The following is a 15135-nucleotide window of genomic DNA, read 5'->3' as shown; positions in this document are numbered from 1 at the left end:
ATCTGTACATGTCAGTGAAAAGCCAGAAATGACGGTAACCGAGAGATCAACAAACAGTCAACCTTTGACCCATGAGAATTGGTCAGGCCCACGTCCCTTGTGTTCCCTCCTACCACACGGAGTTGATGCAGCTGCCTCATATATGGCGAGGGTCAGACCTGTTATTCATCTGATTTACTGGCTTCCAAATAAGGAGCCCTCTGGCACATCCTGTTCATCAGAATTTTTACTACCTTTGGGTTTATATTAGCGTGCACATCACCATTAAGAATAAGAACCCCTCCACACAAACATATAAACATTCCCAGTAAGACCTCATCTTGACAAACAATAGAGGGTCAACATTGTATTCCTTAAAATAGGAGGAAATGGAAAAAAAGAACACAAAGCTGGGCTAATCGCATCAGCTTTAGCTGAATACAATCAACACACATTGTTCCAATTACATGCTACTTAAATTAAATAATCAGGTTGGGCCGACAATTGTCTCATTGCATGGCGGAACAAAAATGTGGGTCGACCCCCCCCAACACACTTTTCATTCTTGCATCTTGGTTTCCTTCCTCCTCTTTCGTAGGTCTGACACGAGACAATAGTTGAAAGAAGTGAGTGTTGCCATTGACACGGCTGCACTTTGTGGTGTGGAGCACTTTCTCGAAGCCTTTTTTTCCCACTAAACAAAAGTCAGCAGCCATTTTCAAAGTCATGATCGATCGCTACCTCGAGAGTGGAAGGGAAGTGCAAGTCTGTAGTAGAAGAATTTTCCTTGAGGGCAACAAGATGGTTTACCGAGATTAACCTCAATCTAGGTTCACCGGACACAATGCAAATAAGTCTCTCAAATTCAAACCTAAGGGACATATACAATCTCCAATTAACTTTTCGAAATATGCAGTGTATTGGAGAACTATTTCCAGTTGAAATGCATGGCTGCATATCGAACACCACCTGCTTTAATACTTAGAAATCTGTCAACATGCTTCAAGTGCACACTTGTAAGCTCGCACAGCGGGACCCTTTCCTTCCATTCTGTTGCAAGATGTAATAACAGGAATAACGGGAACAATGGCACACAGTTTTTTTCCCATCTAGTTTTCCTTCTAATGCATATCGCCCATTATCAAGGATGGCAGCTTATTGGTGTGAAGGCAAATAGCTTTTTTTAATGGACTTAAATGCATGCAATCAAATCTTGTTTAATTCACATTGACTAATAGGATTTTAAACCTTGTCTGTATTAGCTCTTCCTGATTCTGGCAATCATTTGACCACATTTTATTAACGAAATTATTTAAAAGAAAGTCCATTCAATCTCCCTTCCTTATTTAACATTTAGGAATAATCCGTAACATAGCAAGGCCACTCTGCCATTGCTTAGTGCAGTGGATCTGTTTTGATAAAGCTGTATTATTGTCTGTAATGGGGGTGTAGCCCGGCTTAATACGGATGAGCCCCCCCCCTCGCTTGCATGAATTCAAATACACGCGGCTAAGGGCACAGATCCATTCCGGTCAACATCCCCACCACCGCACTGACCCTCATCCGTTTCGGCTTTCTCCAACAATCCAAATATCTTTCAGCCTGCTCATGCAACATGGCACGGCTAATCCATGCAGCTGTTACACAATGTGAAGGTATTTGCTCGGGACAGGCTTTAAAAAACATTCAGCTATTACGGTGGCTCACGGCTTGAGGATACGATTTAGGTTCAAATGCACGGATGTCAAAGTGTGTTGGAAAAGAGCGAGATGGAGTAAAGTGAGCCTCTTGGAGATGTTATGCTTGCGCTGAGTCAGATGGTTTGGCACACTCATGGCTTCGCATTCCCTCTATCATTCCATTGTTGGCAGAATGGAGCTTTCAGCACACACGCAGAGCTTGTTTTGGCTACACGGGCAATAGGAAAATTCTAGATTACGTCAAACGGAATTACAAATGGCAACGGACAACCACAGCCAGCACCAAATTAGTGTTGGTGCTTGATATAAATGGGCCTGTAACCCTTAATGACACTTTATGAACAGACTGACTAAGAACTGCCAAAACAAGACAATGGTTGGATCACTTTGGAGCGCTCCACTTGCTGCTTATGTTTGTTTACCCGCACGCTTCCTGAACAGAAATATTTTCCGCGTTTATATGCACAAGAGGAAAAAACACACCATTTGATCAGCCTCCATGATGTATTGTAACTACAGAAACATTGCCAAGGGTCACCATGCAAAATCTAACAGTGTGTCAATCCTACGAGGATGACAACCGCTTTAATAGGTTTTCTCGCTCCCACTTTCCTCCTTCACATCTGCAAAAACTTGTAAATGGAAATAGGGGTTAAAACGTCCATCAGAATATCGTAGGTTGATTGACGAAGGGAGGATGAGCTCAGTGCCGACGAACAGTAAAAGGAAGCAACAGCTTTATTGTGCAACAATATAAAGGTAAGCCAATGGCTTTATGGCACTTGGATGACCAAATGGTGCATTATAAAGCTCTAGAAATAAACACCTTGCCATGTGAAGTGATCTTGTGTGAGATCAATCTGTCTCTCCAAAGGGATAAGCGCAAAAGAAGCCATTTTAGTAAGGCTCTCCAGAGACAGGCTTCTATTCATAAGGCCTCTGAATGCTTTAGCTGTTCCCAACCACGCAGTCCTTCACTTGGTCAAAAGAAGTTCTTGGAGGGAAAAAAATGTGGTAGTGATGAAGGATCCGTGGCTCAGGTCCAACATTCAGATCCACGTTCATCTGTTTTGGTACTCCATAGCCAAGAGACAGACCCGTTTGTCATCATTTTTGAGATCCCCACCTACGTTCACTCATCCGTCTCATTGCTTAAACACAATGAGATGACAGTTTACGCTAATGACGCATCAGATTTTGGCCGAGAGCCAGCAGAAGACAAGTCAAGGTGCCTGGCAGTCATTTTTAACCGACTTTACAATCATTACAAGACAGCGTTAACATTTTGAAATGATTTCTTCAATGTTTTGGCTTTAAACAAAGACAATTCAATAGGAAAGCTTTGTTATTGTTAAAAGAAAATCACCTTCAAGGTCCAGCTTTGGAGGAAAGACTTGCTCTACAGGGATTGCAAGAAAAAAAACACATCAGTGTGGCACATTCCCCAATGGAACGTCATTGTAACTCCAATGTTTGTACATTAGTCGCCATCTGAAGTGATTAATAGGATGGGAGTGTTATTTTTTCGTGTCAAGACCTTTTATCGCATCGCCGAGACATCTACGTAATCTCCTGCTTCTGAAAAGATAAACTGCATTGTTGGCTCTCTAGTGAAAGCAAGTGAAAGCGGCTGGCCTTCTGCTAGCGCTCGCTAGGGGTTGCTAGGAGAGGAGACCCGGAGCAGTGATGGGGCTCGCCGTCGCTGAGAGCCAAGGGGGCCCCCGGGGAAAAGACGGTCCAGAGAGCGGGGGACTCTCACGAATGTCAGGAAATTTTCCCACAATTAAACACACAAACAGATTCACACAGGGCAGCAAGAAGGACCGAGATGACCGAAAGGAAGGGAGGGTGGAATGAGGACGAAGAGTTCGTGCTCAGTCATACTGCTTGTAAACATACTTCATACGCTAACACTGTTTTGAATTGAAAATGACTATTTAAGTGGCTCAGAAAAATAAATGAGTGGGACAAGAACTCAGATGGAGAAGAGAAGGAATTGAGCCTTATTCATGGGGCGACATCGGAAGGGACGGAATTTGTCCAGGCATGAAGAGGTAAAGGAGGGCACATATCCTTCTTCCTCCATTTTGACCGCTGTCCTTCTAAAGCGATTACACCTTAAGAAAAAATTTTGATATGCATGCCTTGTTTCCAGTGGGTGAGCGAAAGTTTTCAAACTTCCTTTTATAGAAGTAACCCCTCCGCCCCCCCCCAAGCGGGATATTATAAATAAGAAGCAGGAATGCAGAAAGACAAGAAATAAACATCCATCCAAGCTGCTGGGTTATCTACACCCAGCTGTGCAGTTTAGAAGACAATCTTTCAAGCTGATGTCATACACAGTGATAGCGTTAAAATAGATTTCCGATCATTTGACAAAGTGTAAACCCGCTAAATGTGGACCTTGAGTTCATAAAATAGAAAAGTCAAATAGTTATCGGGCGCCAAATGCAATTAATGCTAAATCCACACAAGTAGAAACAGAATGAGCAAGAATGTTCCACCATGAACGGGGAAACAAAGTAAACTGGTAAATATATACAAACATGAACATTAGAAAGCATAAAAGAAATCTTAAAATATTATTGATGACAGTTCAAATCAATTTCAGATCTGGAAAGTATTGAGGAGCACTTGTCCCATGCCAGGTCCAAAGCTCATTTGGGTGGCAAACTGAATTTGAAATGTATAGGTGAAGGAAGGGGAACCTGTTGGCAAGAAAACACTGTGTGGTTGACGTTATGGAGTTTGGATAAACTATTCCATATGTGCACCAGATCCCAAGTGAAAGAGCCGCTTTGTGCTCAGCAAAGTATCAAGAGCATATGTCCCAAACGGAGCCCCACAATCACCTCCACCACCCGATCCGTCCCGTCCCGTCCCTTCGCCCGTCTGTCCGTCCCTGACACAATCAATGTGGTGCTTTTTCTGTAGCTCGAGCTATTATTAGCTCAGTACGCAGGAGCTCTAAGATTAGATGTGGAGATCTCAACGTTCATCCTACCGATGGACACTTGTCAATTGTGGAAAAGCTGTGGAAATGTCAGCAAACAAAACTGTAGGAGGGGCAGCGTTTTTTGTTTTTTTTTATACAGAGAAGAGGTTGAGTGTGTGTGTGTGTTTCAAATGATTTTCAAGATTTTTGCGGCCATGCTTCTGTCAGTCACGCAAGCAGCCTGGTGGGGGGCATAGCTGGCATTTGCTGTGATTGATGGGATTTTAATTGACCTCATAGTCTGGAAATGCTTTTACCACATACGGAATAAGAAGTCAGTATCAGATTTTTTTTATTCAAGGACAAACTGGGACATATGACAAATGTTAACATTGAACTTCCCAGCTGGTTTAGCCACATTCTCCTCTGAGGTCTTCACCCTATCAGACATTCCTGCTATGCAGCGCTTCCTCTTGAACCCAGGTGTGGCGAGCAGAGAACAGCTTTAGGATTGTATGAACGTTCCAGCTTCCCGTCACCTTGCATGTTATTATTATTTTTTTTCATTTTAAGTTTGTGTTAATACACTAAAACACAAGAGACATTGATGTTTAAAAATGTATATCCATTTATGCTGCTACATTTGTGGTCCTCAGTGTGGCCGGGAGAGAATGGACAGGTTATGTTACAGTACGACATCATTGATGTACTCCTATTCAGACATTTGGAAGTCCAAATGCACATTAAGGGAATGTATGACACGGTGCCAGAAATATGGTTGCCTCGTGCTACAAAAATAATCCAGTTTGCCATTTTTTATGTAAATACCATTTGTGATTAAGGAGCAGTAGGAGGGGGCTTTAGGGAGTGTTGCAGGGGATCACTTTTAACAGACACAACATGTGGTGTCTGTCTGGAATAAGATTATGCCTTAACAGCTAATTAGTCCCAGACTTCTTTCTTAAACCCTGTGCCAGAAATTGCAGTAAGCATGCAAGCAGGCTGCATTGCCAGCGAAGGCTGAAACCATGATTAGCAACTCGTCATATGCACGTACTGTGACTCACAATGCCGGTTCATGTCATGGGGGGGGAGAAGTCACAATTGACCTCCGGGTAAATTGCCAAATTGTCTGGAATGCAGCCAGCAACTCATCATGTATTTTTAATGGCAAACCTAAATTGTGTGTTCACATATTTAAGCAAAATGCCGTCCCTGCATGATGATTATTCCATCTTAAGGGCCTGATAAGATAGATGTCTGGAAAACAATTGTGTTGGATGGGGTATAAACATGATGCTGTTGATTCGTTGACAAAGAACCGGCTTTTTCATAATAGCAATAGAGCATGAACTAGATAATAATAACCACAGCTTTGGTGTTCCTTTAATCATCAACAGATTGCACTATGCCACATGGGGTTGGTCCCACATGCAGACCAAAATCACGCTGAAGCAAAGTGCACCACAAACATGGCTGAACGATGATCCCGCACCACCCCTCCCTTCCCTGTGGCAGGAAGGCTTACCAAAGGCTTATAGTACTGGGCACACCAGCGTCAAGTGCAGCTTGCTTGTTTACCTGCTAAAAACCCAGTATGCCATGCCACCATGTCATCTGAGCAAGGCTCCATCTTTCCACCTCCTCCAGTAATGTGCACACAACCCAATTGTCTGTCCTCCTCAGTCAGCGAGGGTACAGCCAGAAGCAGCCCACGTCAGCCAAGGGCTTTTGTTACTCTTGGACCAGATCTATTTTTCTTTCCTCCCTCCCTTCGGAAACGCACAGGTAGCTGGATGAGGATTGCGCTTGCTAATCAAAACATTGGACCTAAAAATACTTCTGCCAAACTGCTGCAACAGCTGCTCCAGATGGACTGGAAGGCAAAGGCCATGTCTCCTAGGTATGATTTTACAATTTTGAAGCTTCAAACTCTTCACGTGGCTTACATTGGTTGGTAACAGACTTAGTTGGAAAACCTTGTTATCCCTTTTCTGCCGCAGACAAATTAGCCGCACAAATGTGGGCGATTTATTCCGAAATGGTTTTGTCAGTGGACACACGTAAGGATTCATCAGCGGATCGCAAGCGACATGCTTTTGACACATGAGGTGGAATGTGGCAGATGCTCAATGCAAAGCTGCGTGGGTGACAAGGAGGATGCGCTTGGCATGGCATGGCACGGCGCACTGCTTGTAAAGCCTGCTCAGATGAGCAAGAGGACACATTACCGCATCACTGCCAGATGTGCAAAGGGATTAAAGGGCTCCATACTTCCCCATCCTCTTTGAATTACAGATTGCATTTTAAGAGCCATGGAGGCCTGGAAGTTGGTAAACAGCCACTGTGGACACAATACTGTGAATGCAGCATGTTATTTTTAGAAACAGTTGAAAGTGTAGCTGCTCGAGTGATTATTGCATTAACATAGGTGTAAATGATGTGATGGTATGAAATGATCCTCTGGGATCAACCTTCACGTATTGCTGTGCATGTCTGTAATAGATTGTTAATAAGGAGGTAGGGCGCCCTCTGTGGGTACTCGAGCGAACCGGCGTCAAATTTGACATTTTAGTATTCTGCAGACATTCATTGAGTATCTACGTGAAGGAATCTAGTTGGCATTGTATCACATATAGGAGGGGACGACGGTGACAAATACAATTGTGCAATAAAGTGTCAAAAGCAGCTGATGGTACTAAGACCTGACGTTTTTTATTATTTTTTACGGCCGGTGCTCGTAGCGATCGGTACGTTGGCATCCTTTGCAAAAGAGATGTCGCGTAACATCATCTATAATGCTCTCATTTGCATTTTGCCAGCAACACAAATAAGGGTCTGCAAATGTCAAACGAGCTTGCAACAAAGATTTCACACGTTTGCCATCTCCACGCCAACGGCAGCCTCGATGCTTACTTCCCCCGGCTGATGAATGCACGGCCGGGCCGGGCCGGGCCGGGCCGAGCCGGGTCGGGCCGGGGGGTGACAGCCAGGCAGCACCATCACAACCCGAGCACCTCATGCACATTCACCAGGTAAAAAGAAACAAAATCGGTGCTTACCGCTTCGGTTCTTTACGGAGAAAGCAGGTTGTGATCGGCAATAATGATGATGATTATGATAATAATAATCCCTCTTAATGTTGTCAGCGGAAAATTGCGGTGTGGGACAGTGGGAGCGAGGTCCTGCCTGCCTGGCTGCATGGAATGAGCTGCTCATTCAGCTGAATGATAGATAGTGAGCGAGTGAGTGAGTGAACTGACTGCAGCGCGACTGTCAAGTCGCTCCAAACAGCAGCAGCACCAGCAGCAGCAGCAGCAACAGCACCACGCCTCCCTTCTTAAAGCTACGACGCACGCTCCGTGTGGACGGGAGAGACATTTATTTCGGTCTGAAAGGTGCACTACACGATTTATTTTTATTTCTGCAATTGGCCACATTTGAATGCCACATGACAACCAAACCAAACGCAAATCAATATGTTCGCGTCATTTTTCCGAGGCCAATCACATTGTTACATTTTGCAAGGCTGTTGGAAAAGCAATGCAGTTCCCTCGGTATATCGCAGGTTATCGCAACTGTTTGCAAATTTTAGGCAATTTTTGTTTTGTTTTTGCTCAAGCCATATCGACATTTCTTTGTCTGCATCACATGGCATCTTTTTTTTTTACACAATCAGTCAAAAGAAGTTTGCAGAGGATAGTCTTGTGTCTCTAAGCCTGCATTTACTCATCTGAAAAATGAAGAAGCCAAGTGAATGTCTGCGTTTAGATTTCCCCACAGCCCATAATCCTTCATTAATTGCCCATTCCAGGGACCCACTTTGGACCCTGTGGCTCAAGCAGACATCAAATTTAATTTGATGTGTCTGAGAAAGATCCATGTCCAGCTGTGCTATTTTGGTGCATAAGATCATTTGTAAGCATTAAGCAGTGGAAAGACATGAGTAAAAGTTGATGGTGCTCAAAATAATTTGACTTGTCACCATGAAATAAAAGCTCCGTCCCATTATAAGGACAACTTGGGTGGCTTTATTGTGGTTCCCTGTATTGTGTTGTGACTATTGTCCCACTTCACATGCCGGTGGTGGTTGGAATTATGTCTAGATTGTTTCTGTTTATAGTCAGTAATGATGACTTCATACTTTTGCCAGCCCTGTATTAGTTGCATGACCATGCATTTTTATTTTATTTTTTTGCATGAAGAAAATCAATGCAATGGGATATTGTGAGAAGCAATTCGATTCTAGAAGTGTCAGGTGTATTGCCTGGCATTTGGGTGCATGGACATATATTGCTGTGTGATGCACAAAAACAAAAAAAGTTGCCTGAAAATTACTCAAGTACTGCTGTCATTCTGTCTGTAATTGTATACCGTCTGTTTTTTTTTTTAAGAGCAAAGATTCCGGTGTTGAAAGGTAGCGCACCAGTGGCTTGGCCTGTCATTGGCAGGATGACATTTTCCAGTGAAGGCCACTCATATTAAATTTGGGAGGAAACCAAGAAAAAGGAAGTATTAATCCTCTTAATTGAGTCAAATCAGGTGGAGGTCATCCAGAGCAGCTTGGATTTTGTTTCCAGAGAACGATGCCCCAGAATTCTTCCCATATCTTTGTGTAAATGAGACTCTTGTTGACTCTGCTATTGTTTGAAACAGACGTAAGTGACATTATATTATTCAATGAAACCTCCATGTCAGTGTGAGCCGTGTCCTCAGAGTGACACCATCATGAATTAAGTGCTTTTCCACTCAAGTCAGTCATCGGAGAAATCGGTCCAGGCCTTAACGTCACTCCAGCTTCGTACTGACCTTAGGAACTAGTGAGGAATGGAACCACGGGATTGGATCATGTTTTCACTCAGTCTTTAGTTAGTTGCAGCTATTAGACGGGATCCAGGTTTTATGAAGAAGTGCCTTGAATTGACAAGGTTGGACATGAAACAATATGACATAAAATAAAATATTTGAGTAGGCACTAATTGAGATTTTATTAGTGATGTCATAATTATGAGTGCATGCCATTCATTTTTTTTTTTTTAAATGCACGTGATGTAATATAGTAATGTGCATATGAGTGTATTAAAGAGCATTATTCCAATTTTTTGCAGGGTATTTTGATATTCTGTAGGCATGCTAAGATGCCACGTTGCAGCGCATCAGCCAACAAATATAGCTATTTAAATCCTCCATTTGCTGCGGTGAGTTTTTCTGCTATGAGTCATTCCGCAATTATGATCCGATGATGCCTCATATTAAACCAGATTGCTGTGTTCTTAAAAACAAAAGTGTGAATTTAACGGGCACCAATAGATTTTACAAGCCATTTTTTTTGCATCATTTGTACGCATATACTGTGATTATGGTTCTGCCTGAAATTATGATCACTACCCTAAAAGGAGGTCTATAATTACCTTTGCAATATTAACTCAATTTGTTAATTGCTGATTTATAGTTTTGGCCATTTGCTAGCTTGTGGCTTTAAATGCTGGGAAGTCAATTACTAAGCCTGTATTTATTTTGGCATGGATACATATCCAAAATATCAATGACATTAATCTCTGCTGTGAATTTTACCACTCAACATATACTGTGCACTCACAGGTCACTTCATTAGGTACACTTCCTGTGTGTGTTTCCGTGACGTCGCGGTTGAGTTGAAAACCTGCCATATCCTAAACAAAGAAATATTATAAAACATTTTTCATGACTTGTCCTCATTTCACTCACATTGAGCCAGACGGTGTATATTACAGCCGCACATTGATATTAAATAAGTGTAATCAACTTTGCATGTTTGTTCGGCTTCTGTTTCCTTGGCTCTTTGCTTTCTCACGAGTGACGCTTTTTATCCTTAAATTGTATTAAAGCACTCGAGTGAATTATTGTTTTTTTTTCCACATTTGCTTCCAGTGTCAGGAGTCATCCTCTGCCACACAATCCCAAATTCCTGCCCAGACGTTACTCACTTGTGTTTGTCTTGTAGAGCCCCAGTTGAATTGTTTCCTGTTATTTAAAGCATCTTGTTTCTCCTCACCCGACATTCTGTGAACAGCTGACCCGGCTGTGCTCTTTGACACAACACAGAGGCCCGCTTTTGTCCGTGGAACTGCATGCTCTGCTAGTTTTGTCCCAAGTCATCTGCTCTCCCATTTATTCTGCTCTGTGTAGCCTCTCTTTCATGTCGTTTGAAGTGAAGGGAGAAAAAGTGAAGGTCAAATCGTCTGATTCAAAACATCCACGTTAGCTTTCACCCCGAAACAATAGGAGCTCAATTATATTTGATCTCCTTCTGGCGCTTCCTTTCTCCTTTTACTAGATGGGATGATACGCTAAGGTCGGAATTCTTCAATTTGGCAATCCATGTAATGAGCAAAAAAATGATGATGTCATTTAAAACTATATAAGGAAACCACTGCATCTTAGCCAATAATTTTTTTCAACTCATCATACATCACGATTTGACCAAAATAATCGCATTGAAGGTTTCCCGCTCCAACCCGAGAAGAACTTTCGATGGTATGGCTGAACAACAAGAGAAAGTAGCATCCCTGCACGCACACCATCCGCCATCACTTCGCTGTGGCCTAATTCATTGTGACACATTGAAACGGATCAATATTTGGGCGCTCACATATCACAATCAACTAATCCAGTCGCTCGGCTTGTGTTGTTGCTATTGAGAGCCTCACCGGACTTTCATTAGCTTTCAAGGCCCCTTGGTGGTTTCCACTCATTTTTGTAAAAGTCATCTTTTTGTTGATCACTGACATACTTTGCTTCATTTGTGTGAAATGGCAAGCAAGACCAGCACACAAGCACTTTTTTTTTTAGAATGACTGTAACGAGGAATTTGGACCCAACAATCCTCTAAAACAGCAGGGATTACAAGGGCCTACCTCAAATTCCTTCCAGGCAGTTCCTCACTTCTTATGTAAGACTGTGTGCTGAACCATCACCTGGACCTGGCTCACATCAGTTGCCGGCATTTGGTAGTTTTGTGACGGAAAATGTGGCAAAAGTGGATTTATTATCGGCACGTCCGGTAAGGGCTCGCGTGTGTCATTCCAGCTGCAAATATTTATCATGTCCTCTTTCAACCCTGTCTCTCATTTCATATCCATTACTTTGCATGTGCAACCACCTTTTTTTCAGGAAAAATAGACCTTAGAAGTTTAAAACTTTGTTGTACTTTACTTGCTGTCATTGTGTTGCGTCGTTTTGAAAGAAGACACTTGCCGAGCGAGTTTTGACATAATACGCATTACGCAATGATGACCTAGAAAATCCTCTCCCGCTAAAAATACGCATCAAATGAGATGAGCTGTAGTGTATGTGTCAGATTTCTGTGGAGAATGGATCCACCGTAGGTGCCAGGAATAGTCATGCACGTACTTTGATGAGTATTTCCCTAGAGTATTCAAAGGAAGCCATACAATAAATGAACAGTCGCTCACAAAGCGAAATAAAAGTCAGAGTGAGTCTTGTTAGCACCAGAAGACGCTCCAAAGCAAAAAAAAAGTTTACGAGATCGCACGACCAGACAACTGAGACAAAGTGCGGGTGTTGACTCCTGCCAACCTCAGAATTGCATCATATTTTGCCTCTAGACAGAGTTGAGCAAAAAAACAAAATATTGAAAACCACATTTATTTTTTTCCCTGGCTGTTCTGTTCTTCTAGTAACGAAAACATTTCAGCAGAATAACAAATTGAAACAAAAGCCATCCCATGCCTCTATGCTGCTTTATCCTCATACTCACCTTTTACTTTTGAGCCTTAAGAAAGTCATATAGGCGACAGTATTTGAGGAATGCAGACCGAAGTTTGATATGCCCTGGCCTAGCAAGAAAAACAGAGGGCAGAAGCCACAACCGAAGCCCGAAAGAATTCCCTTGGACACAAGTACTGACCAGAACTGTGCGCAGTGGAGGAGGGCAGCCTTAAATAGCCCCCTCGGACTCTGCCGCTCTACAGTGTAGAGTCTACAGTGAGGTGCAACACATGGAATGCAATTAGGACCTACTTTATTTAATTCTCATTGAAAAAAAGTGCACAAATGAAACATTTCTACACAAATGAAATATATATATATATATGTGTGTCTGGTTGACGACTGCATCCCACTGCAAACTCAAATCAGACACCGCAGCCTTAATTCATGTTAATAATGACAGCGGAAAACCAAATCTGTTTGGATGTTCTGCAACGGTTGAGAATTTCTGTGTCAACATGTCCATCAACATCGTTTTACAAGCACCAAATCTTATGTTTCATGTCCAAGTATGCAATGAGTGAAAACAACATGGTGCCATTGCAGCAGGATCTCCTTTCTGATCATGCTTCTCGGTCAAAGAGCGAACCCTCTGTGGCCACCCACAGCCAAAGATGGAACAACACACTGAGATACATACACACACACACACACACACACACAACCGCAAATAGCAAGTCACCGAGTGGCAGCATCCTTCTCTTCTCTGTAATATTGGCCCTCTCAAACTCAAACCGCCCTGTTTGGAAAGAACACTAAGATGCCTTCATGAGGGATTGATTAAGCAGAAGGGGGTCTGATGTTTGTTGCTCGGCGGGGTAGGTGGCACGCGCCCACACTCATATGCGGCTATAAATATATTGCAATCACACAGAGCTTCAATGACATGGAAAACCACTTGACTGTTCCACATGTTTTATTTTTTAATTGATTTCTCCCAACTTGTGATTGCAATTACATCTAAATAGTTATCAGACATTCTAAGCAGCAAAAAATGTTCAGGATGCTACGTCATCTTTAGGTGAATAGTTCAAGTTAATGCAGATTTGAAAAGTGTTGCCACACCTTAGAAACTTGCTGTCTGCAACTTTCTTTGTCCTCTGGGGTGAAACCTCAATCGGCTATTTCAGATGATATTTCAAATAAGAGTTGACAGTTCCCCAACAAGCCCAGCCCAACTCATGGTTTGTGTTTACTGCTTTTTCTCGTGCATGTCTAACTATGCTGTATAATTGCTTTAAAGAAAGTGGATGTGGTCACTCCCACTTTTCAAGTCACTGTCACTTTTTGAGGAAGCAGCATTTTGCCCGACAACACAAAGATTGCTTTGATTGAACATTTAATGACATGTTATAGCATAAAAAAAACTGCAGGACTTTGCTTTTGGAGCAATCCTGTGCGTACTGTGTTAAAGGTTCCCTTTAACTTTATAATACAGCATCAGATAGTACAAGAAATATTCAACCTGCCGTGCCATTTAAAATGGAACCCAAAAAAATGTTTTACATAATCTCTTTGATTTTTTTTAAACTCATATTATATGTGTGCTAATTTACAATTGTGCCTTTGACTTCAAGGCGCTGCCAGTTTTGCCTGAACTTCAAAAACAACGTACGCAGTTGCGGGAGCTCTGGCAGGGACTCTTTTTTTTTTTTTTTTTTTCTTTCTCAGACTTGCTGGTTGAGTTTTCATGTTTGTCACAAAATAACGAACACTTTGAATCACATTGTAGAAGTTCTGAATAAGAAGCGTCAACGCTGCTTTTGTATTTATATACGGTTTGTAGTGGTACTAAAACAAATTGCCTCTTTCCAGTCACTTCGCGAGCTCAGGATTCCGGGAGCATGTCTCTTGTCCAGCCAGCCAGCAGCTCTTCTGCACGTGAGCACCAACATGTCAGCAATAGTCAACTGAAAGACTGCACTGTCTCGTCATAGAGCCATTGTCTCTTGCATAATACAAAATATCCCCAAAAACAAAAGTCGAATACGAAGGAATGCAGGGCTACACGTACCCCTATTGTCAAACACATTCTTTCCAATCGGTTATCCACACAGTCCTCTCAGCAATATTTATCCCTTTGTGGGCACTATTTCGGCTGCTTTCATATCATCTGTATGTTGACCAAATTGGCTTTTTTCTGTAATTCATGATTGTATTTGTGTTATAAATTTGAGGGTGGTTTGCATGACGAAGAGGTCCACAAACCTTTGCGATGCATCTAAATGGCTCATCATGAGTAATCAAAAACAATGCATGGCCACAAAAACATGCAATGTTGGAAAACCAAGGACTGTGGTGGCGCCAACGAGAAACCACACATGCTTCCTGATTCACTGCCTGGTGAACTGAGAAGAAGGCCTCCCGCTTGGTTATATTTTGGCAGACATCCAGGGCTCAGGTGAAATAGAAGAAACAGCATCACATGCCTACGCTGAAATTGGAGACGGGTAAAGCCATCGCTACCAGCCAACAAACGCAACACCTTTATTCTATAAATACGTATGATGTATGGAAGTATTATTATTATTATTATTATTATTTGTAGACTGTGATAACTGTCCAACGGTAATGTTTTTTGACAATATTATTAAAATATTTACTACCATAGCTAAAGATAACTTTGATGGATGATAACTTGAATGATTCATTGGAGGCACGCACACATAATCGACCTCTAAACTGTGCTGTGATTGACGGCCAGGCTTTGCCTCCACGCAAGTGTTGTGCTTTCTAATTTTTTTTCCTTTC

The 15135-nt window shown here is 42.3% G+C and overlaps 1 protein-coding gene across 2 annotated transcripts in view; it reads right to left on the bottom strand.

Annotated features, from left to right (window-relative positions):
* daam2 (dishevelled associated activator of morphogenesis 2) overlaps window positions 1-7898 on the bottom strand; it is a 50332-nt gene extending 42434 nt beyond the window's left edge. For both annotated transcript variants that reach the window (XM_037240606.1, XM_037240610.1), the window contains exon 1: window positions 7677-7898. The gene's annotated coding sequence lies outside the window, so the exon portion shown is untranslated. The remainder of the gene's footprint in view (window positions 1-7676) is intronic.
* Window positions 7899-15135: the final 7237 nt, after the last annotated feature.

The sequence above is a fragment of the Syngnathus acus genome, chromosome 22 (assembly GCF_901709675.1).
Source record: "Syngnathus acus chromosome 22, fSynAcu1.2, whole genome shotgun sequence".
Lineage (NCBI taxonomy): Eukaryota > Metazoa > Chordata > Actinopteri > Syngnathiformes > Syngnathidae > Syngnathus > Syngnathus acus.
Note: the sequence above shows the minus strand (reverse complement) of the source record. Positions and strands in the feature narration are given on the sequence as shown.